General features: G+C 32.0%; 1 protein-coding gene and 1 pseudogene across 3 annotated transcripts in view; one reads left to right on the forward strand and one right to left on the reverse strand.

Moving 5' to 3' along the window:
- The window catches only part of LOC132941343 (peroxidasin homolog), a 432,704-nt gene that overhangs the window by 392,851 nt on the left and 15,275 nt on the right, over positions 1-24,578 (reverse strand). Inside the window, exon 2 of one of the 3 annotated variants that reach the window (XM_061009357.1) lies at positions 17,807-17,876. The exons of the other annotated variants lie outside the window; for them this stretch is intronic. The gene's annotated coding sequence lies outside the window, so the exon portion shown is untranslated. The remainder of the gene's footprint in view (positions 1-17,806; positions 17,877-24,578) is intronic. 3 annotated transcript variants of the gene reach the window in all.
- On the forward strand, positions 12,573-13,046 carry LOC132940642 (52 kDa repressor of the inhibitor of the protein kinase-like; annotated as a pseudogene).

The following is a 24,578-nucleotide window of genomic DNA, read 5'->3' on the forward strand; positions in this document are numbered from 1 at the left end:
AGGAACAATAGTATGTTTCCGAGTGTGCAAAGGGTCGACGATTCATAATACAACGCAACCTTGTGACGTTATTTAATTATAACTATGAGAAAGCTACAATACTATGTAACTGTGACCTACGGAAACTTTCCTGGAGTTATCTTGTATATTGCTCGTAGTTAGTAAATCCTTTTTTTTTTTTTATTATGTAAAAAGCTTACTAAGAATTAGTTTTTTTTATTTAACTGAGTTAATGATTATCATGTACTTATACTATCAAACAGCATACTTGAGTTTTAAGAAAAAAAAACTAAGCCTGTACATGTTTTCAAAAATAAACAAAAAAAATAGTTATAATTTCTGGACAATAAACAAGATAACTCCAAAAATGATTTATTGTGTTCAGTTTGAACTCTGATAAATATACAAATGAATATAAGCTTAGTAAATGTATAGAAGTCATAAGTTTTTCCACTAATAATATTAGTTATATATAGTTAAAATATATTACGTTATCAATTTTGTTTATTCTTCAGTAGTATTTTTACTTTAATCACTTAGTTTTATGTCAACTGAAAAGTTAAATTGTTAATCATTTGAATTTACATCAAAACTGGCTATCATACCTTAAAGATAGGTAATAATATTAGTCATAGTAGAATTTAAACACATTTAACTATCTACAATTAATCATCATCAGATTCTTCAATAATATTAGGACCATCCAAATTACCCTTAACTTATTGAACTTGTTCACACTCTGAGTCAGTCTCAAAAGCAAGAATACCGTCTAAAATATCATTGGCTTCTGGTGTCTGTTTCTCAATAATAAAATCGGGATCTATATTATCGTCATCAAATTCTGATTCTGATTCTGAATCAAACGACTCATCAAGTCCATCACATATAAGTTTTCTACTTGTAACGTACATATTAAACTTCCCCGTTATATATGTTATATAATAAAATAAAACAAACTACTAAGATCAGACTAGAGTCTACTAGACTACAACCTTATAGACAACATTATTAGTACATTACTATTGATTATTCAAACAGGTAAATAATTTAAATTTAACAATATTACTGTTATCAAAACTGAAAATTGATGATAGCATAATATGCGATAGCACGTGTTAAATACAGTATAGGCAACATTCATGGCAAAACCAAGACAGCTCCGGAGTTGTCTGGTTTTTCGCCTGAAATCAAAAACCAGGTAGCTCCAAAACCATTATAATTTCTATACGGATAGTCGGATTTATCTCGTTCTTGCACAGAAAATCTGATAATAATTTTTTCTATTTGAAATCATGATAATACGAATTTCGTTAAAAATGGAGCTGTCTGGTTATTGCACAGAGCCCTTCAGTTGCTATAATTATCAGCTGTTTTAGAACGTAGTTTATTGTAATTTATTTGGCTAAAATAAATAAATATCATACCGTCAATAATTATTGGAAAACAGGAAAATATACGTCCGACTGAAGATTTGTATATTACACACCGGATAACACTCATGTCGATCATATTATGGTTACCTACTTCATAGTTCACTTCTGACCAGGGTATAGTAGTGATTTAGGTTTTTAAGTTCTTATAAGGTACCTACTATTATATTATTACGCAACGATTATTGCAAACGAAAAAACACTTTTCACTAGTCCATTCGCTTCGTAGGTCAATCAATTGCTTGCGTTCGATATTATAAGAGACTCGGTTTGAACAATATCGTCACTATTGTCGATACTTTTTTATTGCAGTCCGATCGATCATTGTTTTCAACGTTAAACAATTAACATTAGTAGTTGTAGTCTGTTGTAGAGATAAGTTTCAATAAGTTCATTTTTGAACTATAACTCTTACGATGTTATAATATTATACACTTTAACAGTTATTAAAACCGTTTACTGGTTCCACCTACAAAATATAACTAAAACTCTTAAAAGTGATGCCCTTTTCCAAAATAACTTGATTATTCCTAGATGGAAAAAAACGGCTGCAACACCGTCTGGCGAACACCTCCACCAGACCACTTATAGATCATCATCCTGTGTGGTAGCTATACAATTTAAGTTAATACGTATCATTCGTTGTGATCCGACGCATCGAAAACCACATTCCCCAATAGTACGTGTGACACAGATTTAATAACAAAGTTGAATATAAATAACTTACAATAGACAGATAAGTTTTACAGATTCGAACATAATAATATTATGATCTGCTATATTATTAACATAAGACAATAATGTCCGTATCTAGCGTGTGTTTAGGTCGTGGGGCGGTCGTGTGTGGGGGGGGGGGGAGGGCGATGATGGAAAAACGGTGAACAATATCTCGGTCGCCAAATGGCCATATACTTGCAGATAACTATATTATATACATTATTATATGTACGCTTTATATTATAACGGTATAATATATTATATGGTAACAACCCTGCAGGACGGACGGGCACACTGTATTTGAATATATAGTTTTTTTTTTTCCGAAAAGGTCGTTTTTAAAATTTAGCGTTCACTGAGGCGAAGATCCCGTCGTATTTTCCCGCACATAACCATATACCGCGTACGTGTGGTTATCGTGCAGGATGGTCGTCGTACAACCACGCGCGGAGCTCGGCGGCGCCGTCCGTAATGAATTTCCATTACTTATATAATTGAAACAATAAAAACGCCTGCCGCCAGGACAATGGCGGTCAGAGGACGCGTGGGCGTGAGGGCGACTGGCGCCATGGTTGTCGTCCTTATTTTCGCAGACTGGCGTGTGGCCAACGTCGTCGACGACAACGAGGATGGCGCTATACGGCAAAGGGCTAAAGGTTTTCGTGGAGTGCGAAGTGTGTATCATCATTGTTATTATGATTATTATTATCATCATCGTCATCGTTATCGTTATCATTGAGTATACTACGTTATCAGTACGAACTGCACACTGCTGAAACTGAGCAACCCCAATGGCATCGTGAATTCGTGAGTATTATTTTAGTTTTTGTGGTAGGGATCATCATCGGTTTAAGATGATAATTTTAATTTTTTAATGGAATATAAATTCAAAAGCGTTTAATATGTCTAAAACGGTAGTAAAAGATTTCGGTTTCGCATTTTAATACCTCGTTATATTTTTATTCGTATCACTGGTACCAGTCCTGTGGGTATAGAACTATATCATACCACGACCATCGTATATAGTTTATTGTACGTATTTAATATCCATAGCTGTATGCGTATTCACAATGGGATTTCTGTGGCGTCTTCGTCCGTCTTAAGTGTCACCACCACGCATAATGCCAATAAATCCTTTGGTCGTCACACCGTCTCACCTGCACGGTAATGACGTGAGGTCTACCGTTGAAATTACGAACATATTTCATACGCATCTGCAAAGACGTAAATATGTAAACAAACGGACTGTGATTTTTCGATAAAAAAACGTTCAGCTAACACTAAAATTTGCACTACAGAAGATTAAGCGTCGTATTAAATTTTTAAACCTCGACGCGGCCGCCCAAAAACAGCATAAATTCTATAAAATCGTACATCTGATGATTTACGTTTGTCAACGACGGAAGTGTCACAAAAAACTTTGTATCGTTTCCTTCAAGGTGAAGTTGGCACGGCTCTAAGTTTTCGCTGAAAACACATATCTATATCTGTCTACGAAACGCAGAATGAACACAGTTCATTTGGTTTAATATCTGCAGATCGCCCACTGTAACACCGGTAAATCACGGAATTTTCGTCTCGAAATCGATGGTTTTGTTTCATAAATTTAATTTCTGAAAAACTTTAAGAACATCCCGAATGTAATCGATTTAAAATAATAGTTCATAGATGAAACAAAACCACATGTATATAATATTTTGGACGCAGTATTTGAATATTATTCCTAAATTAAAATATCTATAGTTGAATGGCATACACATTTTTTTTAAAACTGTAATTTGTAAATGGAAATGTACTAGCTACTTATACCGTCCAAAGACTAAATAGGTACTACACCAACCAACCGGGTGATAAATTCCATAAGAACGTATTTACGAGATGCTGCACCTGTTGTTTGTGTGATTGGAGTATAAAGAACGAAATACAATTTTGTTCGGTTTACTTTTCTTGAACTGAGTGAAAGATTTCCCAACGGTTATTAGACGTAGCATAGCTCAGCGTGAACAATAAAATATAATATTATTAGGCATTTATTTTTTTTCTCTTTCTCATAAATTGAGATGTAAGGCATGGATGCAACTTTATAACTCCTTAATTGTACGTGCGGAGCAACGTTTGTTTATTTTTATAAGTAGTGTCATTTTTCACCGGCTACTAGGGAAGTGTTGGCAAAAAAAAAAACTCTATGATTAACAGACGATTAAAGTTTATAAAAATGCCATTTATAATTTAAAATTAATCAATTTCAATAAAATATAAACATTAATTCAATTATTTTTAATACCTACTCAAGATACACCTCTAATATTCTCTAAAAAAATGAGAAAATGTATAAAAGTAGGTCTCAAAATCAAAATAATAATTGAAACTTCTAATAAGTATCATTAGACTATAAGTACTATTTTCTCACAATTTACAGATATTTTAAGATATGCTCAGAAAACTAAATATTATACAAAAATATTTCGTTTTAACTAATCGTCCACGCTTTTTACTCTTATAGAAGTATTTATTGCATTTGTTTAATACGTTATGTTATTAATATGTAAGACCCAAAAATCCGGGCCCTAATTAAAATTATATTCTATCGAGCCATAGCTTGCTGGTATATGGGTAGTGAAAAATTCAATGAATGTGTGATGTTTATGAATTTAAAATTATAGATTTAATACTAATATACTGACAATCATATTATGGACTATTTTTGATGAACCTATAGTCCAGTGGAAATGTCAAGCGATCGTTAATGTCAGTTAAGCCCAGCTAGTTCAGTCGGTTAAAGAACACGAGACTTAATCTCGGAGTCATGGGTTCGAGCGGGAAAAGGACAATAAGACCACGGGACAATAAGACCGCGTGGTCTATTGTCACCTAAAGAGGTCTTAATGTCACCAATAAATTTACATATTGTTGTCTAATTGTCGCCTCGTCGGTGTTAATTTCAACCGTGGTCTTATTGTTCCAAGGTCTTATCGTCACGCCTGAAGAGGTCTCGATATCACCAATAAATTTACATGTGGTCTAATTGTCACCTAGTGGTCCCTAGGTCTTATGTCACATTTCTGGTTCGAGCTTTATGGTATTACCCGTATAGAGCGACACGCGGTAGAGTCTACTACGCCTTACCTTCGTACCTTACACTCTAAGCTTATGACTCTCTTTGGAATGAATCAGATTAGCGCTGTTAGGTTTGTCGATGAGGTACGACGGTGTGCGTTTTTCGGTCCTATACGTCCGTTCTTTGTAAATCGGAATGACTATCAGGATATTTCCATGTACCGTGGTGCTATTTGGTTTATATACACTTCATTGACCGTGTAGATATACGTCGTACGTATATCCGAGCACTGTCCCTCTTTAGAAGGTAATTAGAACGCGTAGAAGACTTGAAATCATACAAGTGTTTATGGCCGGAAACACTTATATTCAGGTGGAAAACAAACACATAAAACAAATCGCTAAATCGAAAAACACTTGGCCCGTGCTATGATCGGCGCTTCTCGCCTAGGTACAATCGACGTATTCTTGCCGATTCTCACGACGACAACTGGACTCCCCGTGCCTGTGCGTTTGGCGGTGTTCAATACAGTTATCGCCTCAGCACATCTTGCTTCGCTGGACGACTGACCTATCCAAATAATTAGTTGTTAAAAAATAATCCCACCCGTATTAAATAATATCAATATGTTGACGACTGTCTACAATATTATACGACAGACGCTTACGATAATAATACAACTGTATCGTGATATTATATTTTATAATCACAGTTGATAAACCGGTGGCTTGACCTACCTTAGTTTAGCATGGCACTTGAGCGTTTACAAAGTTTAATGGCTCAAAATGTGTTTATGGCACCCTGAGAATTCCCCGATGGACCGTATGCACTATCAAAGATTAACTCCGGCCATTTACGATAAGACGCGTATGTGTGGATGTCGTACATTGCTAATGGGCTGAATAAAATACGTTTCGCATTAAACTTAACTATAAGCAATCAAATACACGGGTTAATAGGTTTCTTCTCGAATTGTTTTATTATTCCAAATTTTATCATAACCAACAGTGCGGAAGCTATATTTTACAAACATGTTGTCAAAAATCCGAGGGTTTTGATTCACCTAATAAGGTTATAATATTTTTTTCTTCATAATGCGTGTTTATTTGTTTTCCATTTAGAATTTTTTTTAAATAAGTTCTAGTGTATGTCCCCCGCGGACTTTCTAACATTCACAACAATGCTATAACTTATAAATTATAACCGATATGGGTTTATTATTGAAATTTATGACGATCAATATTACACGTTTTTTTTTTATTTATACCTCATAATAATATTATGATGCGACTGGTATATATTATTATACCACAATATTCTCAACCGAATCAACCGTAAATAAAGTAACTGTAGAACAAGTCGAAAACACAATGTTATATTTTACATATAATGTTATACGTGCCGGTTGGAATTCATCATTTTACTATTTCCTGCTGAAACCATAACAATAAATCTTCAATATATTCCAAAGAAGGTTTTATCATTTACCTATAACATACATAATATAAGCGCTACATTTAGTATAGCGATATTTTCAAATCGGAACGGCGTACGTTGTAGGTATCTATATCGTTATATATACCTACCTTAGATGGCTGTTATTCCTCGATGTTATTACATTACATTAAATCTACATAAACGTAACTCGCCAGAATGTAGTAGATCTCGTAAGAACCGAAAAACTTGGTTCCACCTCGAAGTATCCAAATATTATGGCTTCAGAGTTTTAATTTGATTTTGGTATCGATTTCATGGTTATTGAAAAGTCTGAGAGCACGACACAAATATTTGTGTATGACGTCGAAGACAAATCAATAATCGCCCAAGTAACATTATTTCGGTGTCACACATATTTTCGTACATAATTTATTATCACATATAATCGTACGACGCCGCTGCGGAAACGATACAAGTATATTTAAATTTAATATAATTTTAATATCATAATATAATTAGGTAGACCTATTTTTTTAAATCTAATTCATTTAAAATTTATCTATTCGTTATTAATATAGAATTTTTTTAAATTTTGATATAATCGGAAACATTTTAATAATATCTTCAGTTTAAAATGCTTAAATTGTTTTTTTTTATTATTACTATTCATTTTTAAAGCTTGCTTTATTAGCTTGCGATTAAATTGTTATCATTATATTTTATAAATAATTGTTGTAATTGTAATAGTATGTATAAGTAAAACGATTAATACTATACAATTAAAAATATTTTACCATAAATAAATATACTGACAGAAATATTAAAAAAACATTTCAATAAAAATTAATTTAAAGATGTCAATAAATCGTACAATGTATTCATGGTGAATTTTAAATGTCTTTCACTCGGACAATCATCATTGATATACTTATATTGTTATATTATATACGACCGTAAAGGTACAAAATGAAAATTTAAAGAACACAAAATAAAAATCACGATACAGCTGGGGCTGGTCAGTCGGATGCTCTTCTCACACGAGTGCGGTCGATAGTGGTCGTGCATTATATTGTTGTTGTAGTCGTCGTGCATTCAATTTGAAAGCGATGATAAATAATATCATCGCATTCAAATGCCGGTTTTGAACGGAACTCAGGTCTCGAGACCTTCAATCGCTCGCGTTTTTGCACTTCAATAGGTTTCTTTAATACCGCCGGGTAAGACCTATTGAAGAAATCGAAAATCGACCTATCCGAAACGCGTACGCTGTGCGTATATGCGTGCGGCGTTTAGAAAATGTATTTAGAAAAATATCCATCGCATTTCGCGACTAAGACATTAATCACTCACGTATATCAAAAGGAAAACTTCGTTCGACTATGACCGAAAACTACATTACTACATTACTATATGTATCGTATCGCGAGCGAGTCGGACATGAATTCAAAAAATAAAAATAATTATGAAATCTTTTTTCGGTTGTTACATTAATGTTCGCTTATATTTCTACCGCCCCGTATATGGGAGTACTGCAGCGGTGGCGTATTATAGTAACACAAAGTTATTATGCTTTTCGTCCGGCATTGGGGTCAGATCGTTTAATTTATTATTACAGATCCAAATAATCATAAACGAATTATACCGGTATTATAATAGTGTTATTATACGCGGTGGTCGGGTCTGTTTTTTTTTTTTTTTTTTCAAAAGAATTCGTTTTTGTATTTTTTTACATTCGCGACTATAATGTACGGTGCAGCGGTCGAAGTACACGAAATGATAAATGAGAACGCTGAACGTCAAAGTTTATGCAATACGCGTGCACATTAGCGTGTATAAAATCCACATTATAATGATATTATTATATATAAACGCCGCTCTCCCGCTAAGGCAGCGAAGTTATTTTTCGAAATTAACTGTCCGCAAAACACAAAAACGCAAAAACAACAATATAACGTGCGTAATATTTTGTTTCCAATTTTTTTCACTCGTTCTGCGGCGACAGAGTGACATTGTGATAATAACATATTCTCCACAAGAACGGATTGATTTCGGACCGACCAGACGACAGCGTTATAATCGTTTGAACTTTTTACATTGCAGTCATCGACGTTTAAGTCGTACCGTTATTTTCAGCTACAACCTAACCATAATAATATAGTTTACGGGGCCGTATCCAAGACGTGGACGTGGATTTGTTCTAGGATTGGTGGACAGCGGTTGGCCGTGTGTGACATTTTTGAAGGGTGCCGAGTTTTATTTTTACAAAATAATATTACACTTGTCGTTTCAACTTTTCTTTTTTATTATGTAGATTTAACATTACCACATTGTACCCGGGGTATGTTATTTGTGGTAGTCGTAATGGTTGAACCGAAAAATAAGAATCTATTATGACGAGTCAATATTTTAGCAGTTATTTTATTTAAACGATTCACGAACTCAGATTTTCAAAAGTATACCTACGTATATTATGTGCAATCAAATTAATACAAGAATCTATAAGAAAGGTGTTAACGAAACGTTTGAAAACAATAATACATCCATTAATATTCTTGAATTATAATAAAATCTGCTTGCAACTAAAAATGTTTTTTTTATATAATTTTGAGTGAAACTGTTCGACCGAAATACCATTTTCCACATTTCTCAGAATGAAATACAATCTTATAGGTCATCTATGTCTCTATAGGGGATCAACAGTTTGTTTGTTTGGTTTGGAAGTTCTTAGTACAGATGAGGCGACTCTCTCACGGACCTGACTACGGTTCGTACAAATATTGCGAACCGAATGCTTCAACAGAGTCCTATCGTCGTCGTTGTCTTCGATTGTCGTTTTTCGCGTGCAAAGAAAAATATAAACCGTCGCCCAACCCGAGGAATTTAAATTCGATTCGGGTTTTTGGAATACTTTCAGTGAATTTGCAGCGATGCGCACTCATCTAACAAACTTTCGTATACCTAGCATGTATACGTGTATGTAGTAAAAAAGCGAACTCAGGTCGTTTGAAAAATCCGTTCAGGGTTAAACTATTTAAGTATATACCTAGTGGATTTTTTAATAAATGGTTTTACGATATTTCAGCTATAAAAAATTAAACTGTTTTCTTTTCTCTTCTCTTATTTTACTTCTCTACTGCACCAGCGGACATTTTTTAACGTAAATCCGTTGCATTCCATTTGGCGTGACGCTAGTCGTTCCGGTAAAACGTGATGCACATTAAATGAGGTAGAATTTGTTTTCTCTCCCCACACTATCGATACTCATTAAATCTACAAAGCCGTTGTGTACAACGAAGGATTTGTTAGTTTTACATTTTTTTTTATATGCTATGTTTGTATTATTAATTATAATATTATTTTACGTAAGCACCTGTTTGCGTTAGTATTTATTTTTCGTTAGGTTGTCACAAAATTGTCATTCAATGTGCCTAGGAACCATTGAAGTTTTTTTTTTTGCTTTTGTTTTTAAATTATATTTTTTTGATATTTTTTTTTTTTTTTTTACATACATTATTATTGAGTAACATTATTTTCGATTATCTTTCTCCTTTAAGCAATGCTTGTGTTGGAGAAAGAGAGTTATTATATAATATATGATACAATTATTATAATTATAGAATACACAAAATATAGAGTATAAGTTCTAAGTACGTATAAAGCTAAATATACAAATAAAGTTTAGAAATTTTTTCAAGAAAAAGTACTGATAAAGAAAGAAATATAAAATAAACATGTTAGTCTAAGATCACAAATAAAACCTCATAGATTAATATTTATTAAGCTTAAATATAAAATAAAATTATAGTAACTCATTGTTTAACTCAAGAAATAAATATTTATATATCAAGCCTTTAATATTAATCGTTTTATCTACAAATATTTTTTTTTAAAAATCAAAAGGCATAGAATTGAAAAAAGTTGGTCCAAGATAATCTACAAAACATTGACCAAAACATTTATTGGTATAATTAACAGTCAAATCAAATTTCCTCAATTCTCTTTTATTGCTTGACTCTTTATGATATTTATCTAAATTAAATTTCTTGACCAAGTTCATAATAGCAATTTTTTATACAATAACCTTATTGGCAAAACACCAAGTTCTCTATAGTTGGCTTTCGTAGATCCTTCTAGAGTGAATTTATCTAGGCAAATTCTGACTATATTATTTTGATTAACTATTAGTGCATTTAATATGTTATCCCGAAGGCCACCCCATACCAATAGACCATATTGGAAATTTGATTGATATAGAGCAAAATATACTATTTTCATAGTTTGTTTAGGAACCATGTTTTTAAGTTTGATCAATTTAAATGTAATAAAACGTAGCTTTCCTAATAAATTGTTTATATGATAATTCCATTTTAAGTTGTTATCAAATATAACACCTAGATATCGAATTTTTCCAACAATTTTAATTATTTTGCAGTTTTCCTGATTACATATTTTATTATTGACGCAGCCATGTACTGCTATAGTATTGAAGTTGCAATCTGTTTTATTTATTGAAAATGGCATAAACACAGTTTTATCAACATTTAGAGATAGATTTTTATTGTTTAAAATGTTTATTATCTGATTGAAACCTCTGCAGGCTTTCTCATATACCCCATCCCATGATTTGTCTGAGAATAGAAGACAAGTGTCATCAGCATAAGTAACTATAGACCCATCAAAATTAGTATTACAAATTTCGTTAATATATATTATAAATAGAATGGGTCCAAGAACACTACCTTGAGGTACACCATTTTTAATTGTATATGTGTTACCATTTACTTCATTAATTTTTACTGACTGTTTTCTATTATGCAAATAGCTTTTAAACCAGTTTAGACTCGAATTATTAATTCCAAAGCTAGGTAGTATGTTTAATAAGATTAGATGATTCACTGTATCAAAGGCTTTGGCTATGTCTGAAAATATTGCTAATGATTTATTGCTTTTATCTAGATTACTGTATAAAAATTGAGTGACTTTATAAAGAGCATTCTCAGTACTTAACCCAGGTCTAAAGCCATACTGGTTTTTTGATAATAAGTTATTTTTTTCTAAGAACTCAATCAGTCTGGCTTTGATAATTTTTTCAAATATCTTAGAAAAATTGCTCAACATGGATATTGGCCTATAGTTGCTCATAATCGATTTATCACCATTTTTAAACAAAGGTTTAACATCAGCTATTTTTGAGGAATCAGGAAAAATACTTTTTTCAATACTTAAGTTATAAATATAAACAAGAGGATCCACTACCAAATTACTAATACATTTTAACATTTTTACTGACACTTTATCCAAACCACTTGCTGTATCCTCTTTATTTTTTTTAGGAACACATCATTAAAAGTAACGTTATATGACATTATATTTATGATTAGTCATGTTGATAAGTGCCGCTGATAGTCGTGATTGATATTAAAATGTTTGAAGAACAAAATAATAATTATAAAAACGATAAAATGTAATTAAAATTCATAAACACTGAAAAAAAATCGATACCTCCAGAACATATTAGATATAGTCGGTACTCGGTATACGTTAATTAAATATTATATGACATCAGGGGCGTATTTATGAGGGAGGCTGAGGGGGCTTCCCCCCACCCCCAAAATCCAGGAATTGTTTATTAAGTCTGCTTGTTATGTCCTATCAGATGTAAATCGTAAAAGTTCAATATAATTTTATAAAGAATTATAAGTAACAACGAACAAGACGTTATTCGTGTAATGTGTCTGACGATTTTGATCGTATAACGATTATACCTTTGAGTTCGGTACATAGTGCTTAATTTTGACGCGCGGCACTGCTGCATTATCGTAGTTTTGATTTATTTTACCTAGAATTGATTTACTGATATACACGCGTTGTCGAGTCTCGATCACCGTACAATAAGTATACGAGCCCGTATCGGCTAAAAATATACATGTATACCTCACAATGAAACCATAACTTCATTACAATAATATGTATTACCAAGTATTGCAGTCGAAAACCTTATTCTTATTTAGAAAAAAGCTGTTGAATTTTACGAAAATGATTTACCGGGGCTAAATGACGTTATAGAAGCAGAGTACGAAATTTGGCAAGTTATAAGTGGAAGAATATTGAAGACAACTTAAGGCCCACGACTGCTATAGAGGCTTTGAGTGTCCCCAATGATAATTTAATGCACCCAAACATGTATGAATTACTAAAAAATACTAGCTATAATACCAGTATCCACCGCTACAGCTGAACGCAGCTTTTCGATGTTGAGAAGACTCAAAACGTATTTAAGAAATACAACTTCAGAATCCAGACTAGTGGGACTTGCGCTTTTAGCTATTCATAGATACACTGACATACCAGATGGCATTTTATTAGACAAATTTGCCAACAGTGACAAAGAAAGAAATTTAAACTTAATATGTTTTGTTATATTGTTGTTATTATACTATATATTATTTCATTATTAATTTTTCGAAAACATAAAAAATCATAACATATTATTTGAAGTCAAATATCTGGTAATAATATAATAGATATAACCACGTGCGTTCCATTCACAAACGTGTTGACGTGCCTATTCCTAAAAAAAATTATTTGTCTGAATGCGCGTCCAACATTTCAAACGCCGGATTTATGTTAGGCAATCAGTCAGATATATCCTTATGCGTTTTCCACTTTAAAATTAGTCGCAATAATCTAAAAGTTTTTCCACGCATAAATTTTTTTTTTCGTGTTATAGCGAAATGGGTGGTTTGACATTTTACAGTATTTTTATGTAATAATTTTACAACGCTAGAGTAATAATATCAAAAGAAATTCGTTGTGTCTCTCCGCTATCTTTATTAAGATAAATATCGCAAACTTTATTCTTTCCGCTGTGCAGACAATATTATATAATTGAAATTTGTTTGAATATTTTTGTACGCTTAACATGCAAACGTTCTATTTGTCATAATTTCGTAAGTATTTTTCCTTTCCAAGTCTTATCGATGTAGTCGAAAATATAACTTATGAAATGCCGTTGTAATGGCCAATATAAAGAGTATTGCGTGAAAAATGTGTCTTAATGTGAATTAAATGGAAAAACGTTATTTATAATCAACAGGGGTCAGTATATATAGACAGTGATTTGTATACATTAGGTACCTTGTGATCTCGTTCTCATTTATAAAAAATATTATAATATATTGTTATTCAAGACTTGTCAGTAAAAATGGATTGGATAACAATTATATGTAAGAACAATATAATATTAATTACTTGAGTTATTATATCAAATTCATCAAACGCTTCTCCATTTTTACCACTATATGTCTATTATACTATAGTCATTCATAGCCGTCGCGCGTCGTTTAGAAGATTGAGATTTGAGATTAATTCAATTACGTTGACATAAACTTTTGGAACATATTCAAAGGAACCAAAATATTTTTCAGAAATACCACAACAAATGTAACATCAATACAACATAATATAATATATTTTTAATAGTTCGGATGGAGAAAATTAAATTAGTTCGCACCAACGGAGCGATTTCAATGATAATATTATATTGGTTTGTGGATTTTTCTATTATTTTCCAAATCATGGTTAAATGTTTTACCTTGAATAACCATGCAGATAATTGTTGACATATAAAAAATATATTTTATTTTATAATAATACTCATTCATTTTTAATCTATTGTTAAATGTTTAGGATGATGTTTGAATTATTTTTTTTTTATAATCAAGCTTAAAATATGTAAGTTTAGTAGTCAATATAATATTATGAACTCGCATTCTGAATTCCGATTTAATATTGATCATATTATATTATTTGCTGAAAACGTGCATGTATTATTTTGAACGTCCTGACTTTTTAAATATTGTTGATTAAAAATCTATACATTCACGGTGTAAATTAGTATTACTTATCTAGTTTCGTACCGGTCTTATGATATAAAAAAAATAAATGTTCATAATTTATTGTTTTTATCCCAACCACAGTTCCAATCCCTTCATCAATAATCTGAAACCATGCTTGCTGTCACCTGTAATAACTATAGTAAGTCTATAACTCTGCTATTGCGGTGAATTTTTTTTATCCAATTGTACATGGGTAATATACCAATATTATCCAGTACCTATAGGAAACTTTTGTGTCGGGTACTAAGGTATAATTAATAATTATTATATAATTTCGCGTATTACGACGTTCCACGTCTCTTAAGCAAAGTATATCGTACAATAAATAACGCATAATAAACGCACAGGTCACAATAGTTAGGTCATACGTTGGTCTAAAATAGACGCGTTATTTGCAATTAAACATGGGGACCGTGCATCGAGAGTGAACTTTAAGTTTACCATATTGATGTAACAAATTATTTATCACGAGGGTCGTTTAATACACAATCGATTTGATTGGCTACCTACACTAATTTTCTATAACCATGTTTATAGTTTTGAAAAAAAAATATCTATATAATTGTTTCATTTTTTTTTTTTATCATAGTGACTAATTGTATATATTTTAAGATAGGTAACTTATATATTATGTTAAATTTCTTAATCAGGGGCAGTATACTTTTCAAACTTATCGATGTAATCGATTTCGAGCATTAAACAAGTATTAAGTAAGCTTAGATGAGTGGAGGAGTTAAATAACTTGTATAAACTTTAGACGCGTTTATAAATAATAAATATATTCATTCGATTGGTTATACTTAGATGTGAATTATACACATTATAGATTTAAAAACATAGCGTATCATAAAAAAAAAAACGTAATAAACCCTCATCAGAAAAAATTTTAAATTCTTAAAATCGCTAGTTAAAAATGTTACCTAGATTAAATGTATATAATATAATCGTACTGATGAAAAGGGGATATCATCATAGTTGAAAAATTATCTTGTATACATTATAAATATATTGATTATGTTTGGAATTAAATTTCAAAATCGAGGTGTTAAGTATTTGACCGTGGTATATGAGGTATAATATCGATTATCGAACGACTTTCGTGTACCCAATGTACCCTACCTATGTAGCTTAAACAATCTACATGCGAGTTGTGCGATATAACTACAGGGCCACGCACTGGTTAATGTTATATTTTCGATGCTTTTCTTTCGTCGGTGCGGAAAAATCTATATCCGCCCCGTGTATGCCAAACGTACAAAAAGAAAATATGATATACGCATTGTCTTTAAATTGTATTTTCGGTTGCTGTACCTTACATGGCGCTAGCTGTCTTCGTTACTCTTTTTTTTTCGGTGCTGACAATGCGGTGTTAATATTTCTAAGAACTTCCGAATTATTGATTTCACATCAAATCTTGTTACTATTTTGACAATGCGATGATCAAGCTCTGTACGTTCATGATTCGAACACATAAATTTATCATTCCGTGTCTGGAATTCAAAAGAACCGGAAATACAACAACGGCCATTGCGACGGCTGCTGCAACAGTGACGCGCGTTTGTTTGGAAAAATTTCGGATACGGGATGATAAATACCCGTTGCCGGTGTTTTTGCCCGGTTTTATTTATTTATTCCTAACTGCAGCACTATCACTGCAGGACTTTGGATGGAAATATTAAGGCGTATGAAATATAGAGTGAGACGCGTAGGTAGGATGTTGGGAAATTTATACGTTTTACCCACGAAATGTTTTAGATGTATATTATGATCCGTATACCGTGTCCGGAATAACAGTGGGTAACCGTTTTAATGCATTATAATGTACTGTTTCGACCGACCGCGGTAAAATGCTCTTTTTTTTCTCGTACGATTAATTATAGGTGTATATTATTGTTGAGCGGGCTGCGGTTTTGCGCCGTCTATTAAAATAGAACAATATTATAATACAAATGACGATATTTTGATGAATCATCAGCTGGACGTGTCAGTGTGCCACAGCTAAACAGACTAATAAATCGACCGTGTGCGCGTATCTGTAAGTTAAGACGGCCATAAGTCACCACCGACCGATCGAATTAACTGTAATTATTAAGATGGCACAATAATATATAACACTTCCACACGCGTAGCCACATGAAAAAATAAGTCACGAACACTGTGTGTGCAAGCAACTCAAAGCGATAAAAAGTATGATGTCAGGTAGCAGAACTGTGGGATTTTTACTACACATAGATGTCGGTTCATTAAATGTAGCCAATGTTTTTTTTATCCTAAGCAAATGTCAGTGTTTAGTTTTTCGACTGAAATGTTATCAATGAACGTACCTATACCAACGATTGGTATTTATACATTTTAAATGTTGTAAGTAAAACCATTTCAAAGGTTTTGTGGAACATACAAATACTATAATATGTGAGTGTGTGACCCATATGTGTTAGGTATTGAAAACAAATAACAAACTTATTTTTAATTGAGTTAAGTTAATATTTTTCACCATATAAACTTTTAGCGTTAATCATATCATTTGTTAACTTACTATCAACTTTCAACATAGCCCTAATGTTCTGAATACTGAATTAATTTTACTACCTAACTAAAGGTTATTTTTATCATTGCCTTGACCATTGGGAAATACCTACCTTATGGAGGTCTTATGGAAATTAAATTTAGTTCTTACTATTTATCAGCCGTCAGTAAAATATTGCCCTACACAAGATAGTATAATATTTTTCGATTATATAAATATGATGTCAACAACATTTTTCGACTGTAAAATATGATTATATTATGATATTTACCTTCCGTCGACGATTCTAAACGTTAAAAATGATTATGTACTTTAAAAACAACATCTATGCTGCAATGGTACTATATTTATATATACTTTGTTTTCCTATTCGAATAACTACAAAAGTTTTTTTATGACAGTTTAGCGTCCGAAAAATTGCGATCCCGTGAAACGCAATAAAACACGTTAATTGAGTAACTCGCAGTGCAGACGTTTTAAGGTTTCTCGTAAGTTCGTACAAAATTACGTCGTCTATTCAAACCGCTCGCATTCGAAACTAATATCAGTGTGATGGCGATCGACTATATTATAATTATAATATTTGTTACTATCTAAAAAAGGTGTACAAATTCAAATTTCCTATATGATATGTGCGACTAGGTTTATTTTATTGCAAATTCAGCCAGAGGCGGCGGCGTTCATCGCGTCTTCCGTTCGCGCGGCGGCGGCGGAGAGAGAAATATAAAAATCGTTTTACCTTTTTCAATTTTTCTTTCCTCGCTGCTTCCACTTTGTTTTTTTTCATCCTCCGTTGAAAAGTCACCAATCTAGATAAGTAAAGAAACGTTCTCAGGTCCAGGTCATTTATTTACGTTACGGGTTGTTCGTCTATTGTCCAAAAAACCTTTATTTTTTCGATTCATTAGTGCCGTTGGCGCCGTGCCAAAAGATTTTTCTGAATATTTTAAAACAGCACCCGGTTCCGGGGACCTTTCCTTTCCTTTAGTAAGTTGTTCACGATCCTTCTCGTCCTGCCGGCCTTCATTGTATTTTTCTTTTTCTACACTCACAAACGTCTACGACGTATACGCACGCCTGGACAGATAAATTTGTGCGGACCGTAGTGACATAATACAAATTACTATTGAAAAATAACGAAGAATAAAAAAAAAACACTGTTCCACAGCGTACGAACAAGGTAGGTAACCCAAACGTAAAATAATAACATTATATTATGTTATATTATGTACCCGCTTTCTCTATTGATAAAATAAACCTCGTTTATATTATCATATAACGTTAAACTTAACATTCAGGACACATATTACGTTTTTGTTGTGTTGTGTGCTGTTGCTGCTTCAGCAGGGCGCAATTTAAGGGTCACTCAGACTACGTTTTGCTGGAGAGACAAAAACGAATTCGACTTATAGGTAAAATGATTTGTCCGTTAAAATGGCTGAACACCTTGCGAATACATTGTATTACACATCACCGCCTGTTGAAGAAAACGAAAATAATAATAACACTAATACGCACGGGCGGCGGCTGTTTCCGTACGATTTATCGACAAATAAAAGGGACAAAACCGCACACAAATTTCTATACTAAACCGATAGTCAAGTGTGCCACTTCTCCCAGACTTTGAAAATGAATAAATATTACTGAATTGTATTATTATGACATATTCCAGATCTCAGTAACGGTTAACGACAAAACCTACCATTGTTTGCGCAACGTGTTCAATGTACAGATTATACAATATTTAAAGTTTAAAATTGTCCGTTCATTAGCTACATATGAGGTGTAACAGGACTATTTAACAAATTGCCATTACAAACGTTGCTATATTTGTCAAATAGAGTCCCATTACACACTGTATAATACGTACCTAACGCGACTTAGAGTAAAATGATTATGTTCTTTATACAAATCAACACGAAAAATCGATACACACGATATTTGATGATTAATATCTTTGATTTTTTAAGAGTTATAAAAGTTCGGTAAACAGCGTTTAAATTATTATTATGGTTTAGAGACCATGACCTATTTTGTTTCATATTTTCCTACTCCATATTGGAAAAATGAATATTCACATATTTTATGAAAACCAATTTACCTGTACATGTTGACATGTTATGGACTTTAACGAATCCATGCGGTGTTGAACAAATTCCATAATAATTATGTGGTACATATTATGTGTTATAGGATATTGATGTGGTTAAATGTTTATGGCACCTATCGATTTAAACATTATACCCATAACATTTTTGAGTGAGATATTGGGCTACGAATACTTACCATTCCTCACGAGTTATCATAGTTATTATTACGATACATCGCAATATTTTCGACGCTTTTTGAAACGAAAACATTACGAAGTCTCACAATGAGAGTTCGACGGGAACCAATGTGACCGAATGTTCGTATGTTGGAGACTTCAACATCTTTCTTCCAATCATTAATTATATTAAAACGTTGTAAGTGTTTGATGACGAATTCAATTTTTTTTGGAAAAGATTTTAGAAACAGTTGCAAAAAAATATATCAAAAAAAAAACCCGGATAATTTGTTCGGAGATCGTGATTCTTGTATTTACATTTTTAAGCGTAATAATATAGTCTGTTTCGGCTTAAAAAGCTCATGCCGGTACCGAATTGAAAATATCCTTCGCGATTACTTCGGTGGTTTTAGAAATGCATAGAACAACAACAACGCTATCGATAAAGTGTTTCAATAGGTATAATAATAATTATAATTGCGATGCGGTCCAACCCCCGCCGGAATGCATAATATTTCACCTACCTACGTAGCATATTATCGTAACGTAAAACATTAATACATACGTGCAAATGCGGATACTCGTACGAGTAGGATTATACTTTATGCAAATATGAATTCTTACACACAATCGTTACGTTGATTAAACGTTAAACAAAATTAATATTATTATTATGAATGAAATCACTAGGTAATCAGAGAAACAATATTATTATGTTTATTAATATTTACTCACACGTAATGATATTATATAACGCGTGTTCAAACCCTATTGGCTGTGCTTTCGACGAAATCGCTTCGTTACACGTCTTCTGATTGGTACACGCACAATCTGCATAAGACCGTCTGGTCAAAAAATTATGATAATATTGTATGTTTTTAAATTAATTAATCTGCGCGTAGTGCAGTAGGGTGCAGTAGGTACGCATATAACGTATATAGTGTGTTGACATATACTGCGGCGCATGTATATCGTTTAAACACACCGAATAAATCTTGTAAATTACTTCAGACCAAGTTTTTATTAGACATACTATAAACTTTTCGTATAGAACTCTATATATAACTTAATTATACGTCGGTGTATTATAAAATATAAATCAAACGCGCATGTGAAATAAAAACTATTACCCGAGTGAAACCGTATTTTTCTCGCAGTGTCGTATTATAATATTTTATACGTCTGTCGTTATAATAATTATTATTCCACGCCTTAAAGTTTCCAACGAATTAACGCGAAAATAACAATAATATGTATGAGACACTGCAACAAGGCCTCCCGACGTATAGTTTTGTGCGTCATCTGGACAAAAATATTTATCTTTTTATCTTATCGAGAAAAATATGTACGCGCTACACAGCATATCTTTCTATTTTACTGATTTCACACGGTGATTTTCGCTTTTCTATAATTTTTGATACTTGAAACTTAAAACGACTCGCTAAACGCCAAAATCAGTTCACAAGGCGTCACCCGGACCGTTCGATTTTGAATTATTACATTGGTATGCTTAAAACCAAACAAAATAAATTGTTGATTTTTTTTAAATTTAATTTATTTGCATTGTTTATTTTGTTTTTATTACAATAAATCGTGTCGTTAGTTCAGAGAACAAAAAAACTTTAATTCACAGATAATTTAAAATGTTCAATATATCATACTTATTGATGTACGTAAAAACTAAAAAACCATTGCTAAATCATAGCTATATGATCGCAACTTTTTGATACGCAGATTCGGCAGGTGTCATTGCCGCCACTGGCAGTGTAAATGTTCATTCGATCATTATCGAACCAATACAAATTATTGATTACGAGGTTAGATAAATCTCATAACCACTGCCAGCTGAGATTCCTTTCCGTGCTAAATTATACGCGTAAAAGGTCGATATAGATAGGATATAGATTATGGGCGAAAACAGGTCCACCCGTTTCTCTGCCCCCCCCCCCCTCACCACATTCAAAGTTTTTAATTTTTGTATGCATTTATTTAACATATGGTCATACTTATGTATTTATATTTTTTTATTTTAATGTATTAATTAATAATATTATATTGTTGCTGCATCATAGTCATCGTTGGTACTTTTCAACTATGATGATCGAGCGATACAATATGCGGCTTTCACTGAAACATCGTGTGTTTTACTTACAAAGTTTTCTTTTTACATTTTGAAACGAAAGGATATCATGTTTTATGATAATATTATTATGAGTGATATAATGTGCTTGAGAAAATTACCACGCCAAATCCACCACGCATTTGGAAGGCGTTCATCATTCGTTGCAATGTAAACCAACATTTCGATAATCAATCAAATTGCTTACATGTATACTTGCATAGAGAGTCAGAGAGTGTAAATAACCGATGTACCGAAACGGGGAATGACGTATAGTGTCAGCAACACATATGCGTATAAAATCTATTATAGAGTTGAACATTATTGCGCATTTATTTTAATCAATAATAACAGACTAGGAAAAACTAATAAGCCACTTTTTTTTTTTTTTTTTGAAAGAGTTGATAGTTTGATTTTTTACAATTTCCCAATAATTAATTTGGCATACGCCAAGTACAATGGTATTGTATTTCTCATTAAAAAGCAGTTTTTGAATTCGTTTCTACACGTGTTAATTTTTTTCCGAGGACAAAATAATATGTTATACGTAGAAAAACAATATAAAATAAAGTGCGACAGCTTTGTGTCTGTTATAATATACCGCTTTTGTATTTTTAGAGCTGACTGTAAAATATGAAATCGTTTGAATTTGAATGTAATTTTATTTTTATAAAATGCAATTTCAAAATAGTTTCAGTGCAGCGAAATAAAGCATTTTCGAATGCAACGATATTCGACCCATTAAAGTTATCAAACTTATATAGTCTTAAACAACTACATGTCTCGCGTTTAAACGCTTTAAATGTGCCTGGGAGCAATTTTCTGGTGCGAGTAATTGGATGTAAATTCTTTGCATTCGGTTTTTAATCAACTCGAATTTATCAAAAAAACTGTTTTTCGTTCGTTTCTCCGCTGAGTTTTACAATTTGATTATATTACAACGACGTAATATCGTGGTAGATTCGGTAGGCAGTACTGCTTCAGCAATACAGTCATAAAGTATTTAAAAGCTTTCCAACGACGGTCGCCCACGAAGTACGTGGACTTTAATTGTTTTACCACCTAAATATTAATTGTATTCGTAGGTTATGACAAAATGTGTTTAAATATTCTATCAAAAATAATCATACCAATGCGGTCGTAGTGATATTATTATAAATGTACGTAGTGATTATAATATAAGAAGCAAAAATCGTCTACTAATTATATAATATCGATTAAAGAGTACATATTTTATTCAGAATGTTTTAAAAATATGAACCCCGTATCAATAACTAACTCACATGCCCTGCCGCGCACAATAATAATTGATAAAATCAAAAAAAAAAAAATCAGTAAGTATAGCTTTTTTTCTTTTAAATAATATATACACCATTTTTCTTGGTTTTTAAACCAACAGGCGTCGTATATTCACACTTTTTCAATGCTTTTTGCTTCGTCATGATATTAAATCAAAAAACCTCTATCTAATTTTCTTCTACCAGGAAAATAGACCAGGGGCATAAAAAAAATACATCATTATAAAATAAAATATACTCAACTTGTCTTGCCGAGACTTAAACAAAAAAATCATATCATTTTCCGACGCACAGCTTTGGATTTTCGTAGAAAATTAATCTTTTTTATCAACGTTTCATATTGTATTATATATAGAATATACGTTTTTATTCAAAACCATAAATATATGTAACAAATATTGTAGATAAAAATAAAAACACTCGTTGCAGTCTGGTCACTTTGGGTTTACGATCGTATATTTGGATGGTCATCTCGAGTTGGACAACACATATTATTATTTTAACAATAATATTTTAAATTGTATTTTACTTTGTTTTATTTTATGCTAACGCGCATTTGCTCGGCTTATTACAAAATAATATTAACTTAGGTGCAGATAGTACAATTCCTAATTAAAAAAAAAAAAAAATAATAAAAAACAATAACATAAAATATAAATTAAAACATTTTTAACCTGCGAGTTGGTTTTATTAAATTTTTACGTACGCAGCGTTATGATAATACGGTAGTATAGGCGGTCGTGCAATTAAATAATATCATAATGAAAAAAGCGTCGGTTCAAAGTCAAACGCTCCAATGTATTACCAGTCGCATAATACATTTTATTCATCCCCCCGCCCCCTTCGACCTTCCAAGCGGAACCGTCCGACAATCACTCACGTTTTTATAATTGCAATTGGCGACTCGTTTTTTTAGTGTCGTCAACAATATATAATATGTGTAAAAAAAAAAAAAAATAGCTGGAATCTCTATGACAATAAATTATATTATTTCAACAAATTGTTACCTATATACTGTCCGAATTCGAAGTTCGACAAATCCTCGCCTATAACGTTTTTTTATTTAGAATAATAATAATATGTCGAGAGGGTTCTAAACATACCCATATGGTAGGGAGTTCTGTATAGGCTATATTTAGGATAAATTTTATAACACATCATATTTTCAAAATATTATATAATTATTATGAATAAAAAATGATTCTATGTAGGACAAATCCATCGGTTTTCATTACACCGTGCAGGATGATCATTCAATCGATACAATGATGCAATTTAGATATAAAGATTGGATTTGAACGTATTCAATATTAATGTAGGTATAAGTACGATATAATGCGATAAAGTTTGATCCTACGATCGACGTTCCCGTTTATTTAACTGTAGAATTGTATTCACTGTTGAATATTTCTGTATTTCCACACTTTTACATTTCAATAGTTAAATTTCGATAACACTATGATTCCAAATTTATTAAATGGACGCCAATGTACGGTTTAAAAATGGTCATAACTGGCTTCTTGATAAAAATATCAATAAAAGCCTTCCAGACGAACTAGATAAACTTCAAATCTGAACTTTAAATTTTATGACAGGTAAATTCACTCTAATTTTATAAATTACGGAATAAAATGCGTTATTGTGAACGTACAACCTTCCGTGTAGTACGTTTGTAAGACGGAGACAACAAATGTTCGTGTGGCGTCATCTTAAAAGTAATTTGAATTATCTAAAAATTTTAATAATCTCTTAAGATGTAATTGCTTCAACATTTCTTATCGTGAAATAAAATCAATTTATCATTGGAATGAAAACCGGTATTTTTCAA

The sequence above is a fragment of the Metopolophium dirhodum genome, chromosome 3 (genome assembly GCF_019925205.1).
Source record: "Metopolophium dirhodum isolate CAU chromosome 3, ASM1992520v1, whole genome shotgun sequence".
NCBI classification, from domain to species: domain Eukaryota; kingdom Metazoa; phylum Arthropoda; class Insecta; order Hemiptera; family Aphididae; genus Metopolophium; species Metopolophium dirhodum.